We start from the raw sequence: 7,316 nt of genomic DNA on the forward strand, positions 1-7,316 counted from the left end.
ACACAGCAAGTGGGGTGGGGAGAGGTTTGGGATGACATAAGAAAGAAACAGCCACTAGGAGAGCAGTGTGCAGGAGGTAAGAACTATTTCATGCTGTTGGCACCTAGAAAATTATACCACATCAATAAATACTCTACCATCCAAATAATTGAGGCTACATCATTTCCTTTTATATTGTCTACCTGGCCCTACATAATTTGCTTTGGGTAGACCAAAATCAGGGTTTTTTTCTACAGCCAAAGTAAATACTTTCACCCAGATGTTATGTTTTAAAAAAGCAAAAATGGATAGTTTTTCTCATTCAATCTTGTTGGAAGGTCCTAAAAGATGAAAACTAAGGAAAGATTCTTCTTCTATTTTTCCTCCTCCAAGTCCGTCCACTCACACAATTCTCCTGATGAATGAACATAATGGAGAGAGGAGGCCTTTGTCTGCCCAAAGGGGGAACATGTTCGCTCTGAAGAAATATGAGTTAAAAGTAGAACATTCAGCATCCCAGGGAACAGCGTTCTGGCTCCAACTAGCACAGAGCACACTGTAATTTTACATTTTGTGCTAAATGACTGAACTAATAAATTGAGACTAAGACCTCACTCAGAGAGGAAGTTAGATAAATTCTAAAGAAGGAAAAAAATGTTCTTTCAATATGAAAGAACAGTCTCCTTCTTTGCACTATTTAAAAAAAAAATTAATGAAGAAAAATCACTAAAGTTAGACTAATGGCCAAAAGGATTGTACTGTTGGATAAGACAGAGTCACACTAAAAAATTCCATAAAGTGGCACATAGTTACCAAAGACTGTAGAGAGCGCCTGGGAAGGCACATGGGCATTTCTTTAATTATTGCCAGCTGAATCCAGTGGCATTGGCAGAGCCACGTCCTGGAAACACGCCTTGCCAGGGGCAGGAGTGTTGTCAGCTTGACCTTCAGCCTAGGTGCCAGGGGGTGGGTTTCGTTATCTAAATCCAGCCAAGCACCAGGAATGAATATGACTCTGGCCCACCCAAGAAAGCACATAATCCCCTTTGTCTTGACCTTTAGTAAACCTTCCTGGTTTTTGCTGTATAAAATAAAGGCGCTGTATTGGCTCTGGGTCACTGTCTCTCCATCAGAGGACAGTGGTCCCATCTGGCCCCAGCTTTCTCCTTCCATCTCTGTGTCTGTCTCTTTCTTTCATTTTCTCAATCCCCAGCCACCCCTACTCAAAAACTGGACCACTCTCTAGCCGTGCTGGATGCAGAAAAGAGAGAAATATTTATGAAAGACACCAGTACAGTTCTTCTAATGCCTAGATATTGGCAGAAAATGGCTATTACAAAGAAAATGCTGTTATTTTTAGTGTTAACCAACCTTAATAGTCAATGGTTCTAAACAGTGATAAACTAGGTGTATATCACAGAAATGAGTTCCAAACACATGCATTTATATTCCTCCTCCTGCTTTAGGCCTTCTCTTAAACCAGTGATGGCAAACCTTCTGAGCTCGGCGTGTCAGCATTTTGAAAAACCCTAACTTAACTCTGGTGTCGTGTCACATATAGAAGTTTTTTGATATTTGCAACCATAGTAAAACAAAGACATATTTTTTATATTTATTTTATATATTTAAATGCCATTTAAAAAGAAAAATCAACCAAAAAACTGAGTTCGCGTGTCACCTCTGACCATGTCATAGGTTCTCCATCACTGTCCTAAACCCTCCTATCAAGTTAGGAGACTATTCTTCTGCTATTTACAAATATTTATCTAGTGCTTATGGGGCACAAGGAATAGTCCCAGTTCCCTAAACATGTCTCACGGAAGAAACAGACATGATATATGTACTACGGTAGCTTCCCCTTGGTAATAAATTATTTCTGTGCTGTGATTATAAATATGGGCACATAATGGCCTGGCCAAAAATAATCATCTCCCCGACAGTGGGGTACAGGAATGTGACCTGAGCTGGGCTATTTCTAAACAGAATTAGATTTATCTTTTCTCATCTGTTGGAAGTTGTGGAGATGTGACTCCAGAACAACTGGGTGCCTTGTCCCCTGTCATGTTGAAAAAATGCCCATGAAATAAATTGAGACTATGCAGAGATGAGAAACTTAGAATGTGCCAGCATCGTGGGGCCCTGTTTTAGTTCCTAAGGGACCCAGATTGGCTGTGGGTCCTGAGGATCTTTTATTTCTATCAATAAAAAGCTACCTCCTTTCCTTGCTAGGTATGCTGCCTCGTGCCACACACAGAGAACAGTTACACATGGTTGGCAGGGTTCAATGGAAGTGGTATGATATTTAAATCTCCTAAGTGGGGTTGATATGATACATGGCAGCCATTAGACACATGTGGTTACAGTCACTTGAAACGTGGCTAGTTCAAAATGGGATGTGCTGTAAGTGTAAAATATCCACTGGAATTTGAAATCTTATTTTTAAAGAATGAAGAAAAAATATCTTCTTATAATTATACTAGAGGCCTGGTGCATGAAAATTCATGCACTGGAGGGGGGTCCCTCTGCCTAGCCTGCCCCCTCTCACAGTCCGGGAGCCCTCAGGGGCGGGAGGTGACTCAGTGATCAGGGGAAGGCGATGCCCCATCACACCTGGTTACCTGAGCCTTGGGCCAACCCTGGGCAGCTGGGGGGCTGAGGGGACTGGGGGACTCCGGAGGCAGGCTCACCTGCCACCCCGGTGGGGCTGAGGGGACTGGGCACCGCCAGCTTGTGGCTATGGGCACCACCATCTTTGAGGGCATGGCACTCAATTAGCATATTCCCCCCTTATTGGCTGTAGGCGTCTCCATATTTGAGGGCCTGGCAGTCAATTAGCATATTCCCCCCTTATTGGCTGTGGGTGCTGCCATCTTTGAGGGCCTGGGAGTCAATTAGCATATTCCCCCCTTATTGACTGTGGGTGCTGCTATCTTTGAGGGCAGGGCAGTCAATTAGTATATTCCCTCTTTATTAGATAGGATTGTTTATATTAATTCCACCAGTTTTGTTCTGTTTTTTTAATGTGGCTACTTAAAATTTAAAATTATATATGTGGTTCAAATTTGTGGCTCACATTATGTTTTTATGGACAGTGCTGATCTAGAAGAAAAGAGGATATAATTCTCAACTTGGCGTAAGCAGGGATTTCTTAAAAGGGACATACAAATTACTAACCATAAATGATGATACATTAGGATATATTAAAATTAAAATATTCAGCCCTGGCTGGTGTGGTTCAGTTGAGTGAGCGTCATCCCATGCACTGAAAGGTCGCAAGTTCAATTCCTGGTCAGGACACATACAGGTTGCAGGTTCGATTCCTGGTCAGAGTGCATATGGGAGGCAACTGATCAATGTTTCTCTCTCACATCAATGTTTCTCTATATGTGTATCTCTTTCTTTCTCCCTTTCTTTCTCTCTAAAATTCATAAAAATCATATTTAAAAGGAGAATAAAAGAATTTCATTTTATCAAACAACATGATTAAGAGAATGTCAAAGTGAACCATGAAATGGGAGAAGGTATTTGCAACTGGCAAAGATCTCATATCCAGAATAAATAAATTCCTACAAATCAAAAGGAAAAAGACAGCTCAATGGGCCATACATTTTATAGACATGTGATAAAGTGGTCAATACATTTGTAAAAAACTGCTCAACAGCATTTGTCATGAGGCCAATTAACACTAAAAAGATCATTGGTTATTAATCCCCAACATCATTGGGGCTACCTGAGAAAGACTGACAATACCAGGAATGGTAAAAATGTGGAGCAACTAGAACACCTATATTCTGGGGCTGGGAATGTTAGTTGCATCTTTTTTGTTCTTTTTTTGTTTTTTATTGTTCTTTTTTGGAGGAAAAGGGAAGCTGTAAAATACAGAGACCTCAGTAACAATGAGTTGTTTTTTCTTAAAGCGAGAGAATGGTGGGAATCCAAGGAATCAAAGCAGTAGATGGGACAACTCAGAGCATCTCCAAATTGTTTTCAGGAAACAGCAACCAAACGCAAGCTAAATATTCCAAGCGAGGAATTCTTCTAACAATTTACCTTGTCTTGTAGATTGCCAACACTTCCCCCCGTTAGTGGGAAAGCATAATTTATTACTGCAAACCAATGACTCCACTACAAGAAACACCTTAGAACAAAGTTTTGAATCAAATCTGTCTACCTGCAAAGCACAGGCATGGAATGAGGCAAATACCCACACAAAAACAAATACCCAAACCCCACAACAAAACCCCTCAAACGAGGACAAAGATTTGACAAAAGGCGCCTGAACTGTAGAGTGTAAAGGATCATTAAGCATTAAAAGCAACCATGTATCCAAGACCCAGTTTGTGTTACTATATGGGATAACCAGGTAGTTTTACCCTCTATAGCTAAGCCCATTTCTTTATATAGACAGACAAAAGTAGCACTGCTCTAGTAATAACTAGTAACATACTGCTTTGTCCTTTAAGATCCAGTGCCACACTATGCTGAACCACGAAGCCAAGGTTTTCCACTAAGGCTAGGGATGCTGCATCTTTGCAGGGATGAAAAGCTTACCACACACTCATACTCTCATATACCAAATCTATCAGCTCTTGGGAGTCAACCTCAATTCTGCATTTCATTTACGCCAGTATATCTTTCATATGTGTTCTTCCAGAATATTCCTGTCATACTAAACAGCAAAAATCTCAACACATTCGCACCTGGTTATGGTTACCCAGTAGTTATTACTTGTGTGCAATAAAACGAGAGGCTGAAACCACAGGACAAGTGCACAGGGTGGGGACTGTTGGATAAGGAACAGATATAAAAACACAGATGTGCAGATTTCACCAGAAACCTCAAATATCCGCCTCTAAGTCTGTAGCACAGGCTGCTTGCCACAGTTCAGATCCTTCACCCATCACCCCTCATATAGGGCCAATGCTGCTACTTTTGAACACCCTCCAACGGTGTGAATCTGGTTGAAAACAGATGATGCAACAAACGTACACCAGCTGCTTGACTGTTAAATTTGTGTCACAAAAAGCTAACTTTAAGGTTTACTATTGTAACTTTTTAAACCAGAGAAAACAACATACTCCTTGGGGAAAGGTGAGGCAGTGAGAAGACAGGCCCTGGGGAGAAGTATTATGACAGCACCTGGAGCTGCTAGGCCTGCCTAGGAGAAGCACGGGTACCGCAACATCACCACGGGGGACAGCTACTGTCTGGGGCTCAGCAAACCAGTTCACACACCACGCAAAGCTGCTATGGATCTAAGTCATAAGAGTCTTCCAGCTCATCCTGAAACAAGTTCCACTCATCTTCAGAGTCAGTCAGCTCGCTGCCCCACCTGCAGCTAAAAGCATAAGCAGCATCTCATCCAGCTCAATGGTGACAACCTCTTCTTCATCATTGTCAAAGGGGTTGCTCTTCTCCCTTTCCTCAGTGAGCTCCCAGAAGTGGTTCCTTTGTTGGGCCCAGTGTCTGCTCGATGATCCCACTTTCTGTCTCTGTGGCTCCTCTCTACAGCCATCGGGGTACGCATGTTTGTAAAGACAGTTCCCTCCAAATGGGCAGCTCCCATGTCCCTCATCAAAATACCTACCTGCACACCTTGTTGCTCATTGCCTCCTCATATTTCTATTGATTTTTTACAGAGAGGAAGGGAGAGAGATAGAGAGTTAGAAACATCGATGAGAAAGAAACATCGATCAGCCGCCTTCTGCACATCTCCTACTGGGGATGTGCCCGCAACCCAGGTACATGCCCTGGACCGGAATCGAACCCAGGACCTTTCAGTCCGCAGGCCGACACTCTATCCACTGAGCCAAACCGGTTTCTGCCTCCTCATATTTCTGAATGTGTTTCTGCGTCTCTTCTTTCTCCTCCACCCAGTACTCACTTGGAATGACTAAGTTAGATGTGATCCGGCCTTCTGGCAGGACTTAATGGTCTTGCTCTCACATTGTTGAGCACTCCTCCACTTGTGCATACACTTGAGACAGTAGGTGTGGTTGCAGTTGGAGAGGATCCAAAAGTGGTGCTCATTGAGGTTGGCTTTCTCTTAGATCACCTCTGTGCAGATCCCATACACTTTGTCCTCACTGTGCTAGAAAGCAAATGAGAGCAACATGTCCTTCTCAATGCAAGATTTTATGTGCTGTGATCTCTCCTGTGACAAGGATGTGCAGCCCACACTTGTCACAGGAGTCTCCATGGAGATACACACAGTTCTCCCCATACGAGCACTCTTCAACCTCAGCATAGGGGCAAAGCTACTTCTCTGTCTCCATTGCTATTGGCACCTTCTCTCTGATTCTTCTTTGGTCACTGAGCCTTGAAGGGGTGCTTTAGTGTACCCCAACCTCAGCATAGCGGCAGTGCGGCTACAGTAGGCCTGGCCAGGAACAAACTCAATGGCATTCCCTCAGTCTTCTGAACCTGCTCCTGCAGTTGCAAAGTTTGAATTTCTTGACGCAGCTTTGCCTGTATTCATTTCAACAATCAGTCCAACTACTGACGAGAGAGTTGAGGAAGGAGCAAGAGATGATTTTGCAGTTAGATCTGTAGCAGTTGCTTCTTTCTTCCTGTTTCGATGGTTTGCTATGTTCATATCCACATCAGTCTCCATGAACGCGGTACCCTCACTGAGAATACTTGAACACTACACCATATGGACTGTCAGAGAGGTCATGTGAGTAGCGACAGTTTTCTCCTTCCTTACAAACTCCATGCATGGAATACATAAAAGGGTGGTCTTGGAAGGAGGCAAGATGACGTGGGTATCCTTTGTGCCCTAAAGCATTCTAGGACAGAGCAGTTGTTGCATCTTTATGCAAAGTTGTTGGGTAATATTGACTAAGTTAAACATACACATATCCTAGGAATATGCCCAATAAAATTGCAGGATATCCACATACCAAAAGACATGGATGAAAATATTCATATTGCACATCATTTATAATAGTCATATTACATGCAAATGTCCATAAACAGCAGAATGAATACATGTGCCATTGTATTTATTCAATGAAATACTACAAAACAATAAAAAAGAATTAACAATAACTATGTAAATAATATGGATGACTTTCACATAATGTTAGAAGACAGTTACAAAAATACATATGCTAAATGATTCAATTTACATAAAGTTTAAAAACAAGTAAGAGAACTTTATGGGGGAGAACGCTGATTGTTACCTTTGGGGATAGTCGGATTCCAATGATTGACGGGGCACGAAGACAGTTGTAGGGTCCTAGTAATGTACTACTTTACAACCTGAGTGGTAGGTACCTGAGTGTCTTAACTTTATGATAATTCAATGGGCTGTGCACTTATAGTTTTCTACCTTT

General features: G+C 42.2%; 1 pseudogene; it reads right to left on the reverse strand.

Annotated features, from left to right (window-relative positions):
- Positions 1-5,226: 5,226 nt before the first annotated feature.
- On the reverse strand, positions 5,227-6,698 carry LOC118657960 (annotated as a pseudogene).
- Between the last annotated feature and the right edge of the window lie 618 nt (positions 6,699-7,316).

This window comes from Myotis myotis, unplaced genomic scaffold (genome assembly GCF_014108235.1).
Source record: "Myotis myotis isolate mMyoMyo1 unplaced genomic scaffold, mMyoMyo1.p scaffold_m19_p_6, whole genome shotgun sequence".
Lineage (NCBI taxonomy): Eukaryota > Metazoa > Chordata > Mammalia > Chiroptera > Vespertilionidae > Myotis > Myotis myotis.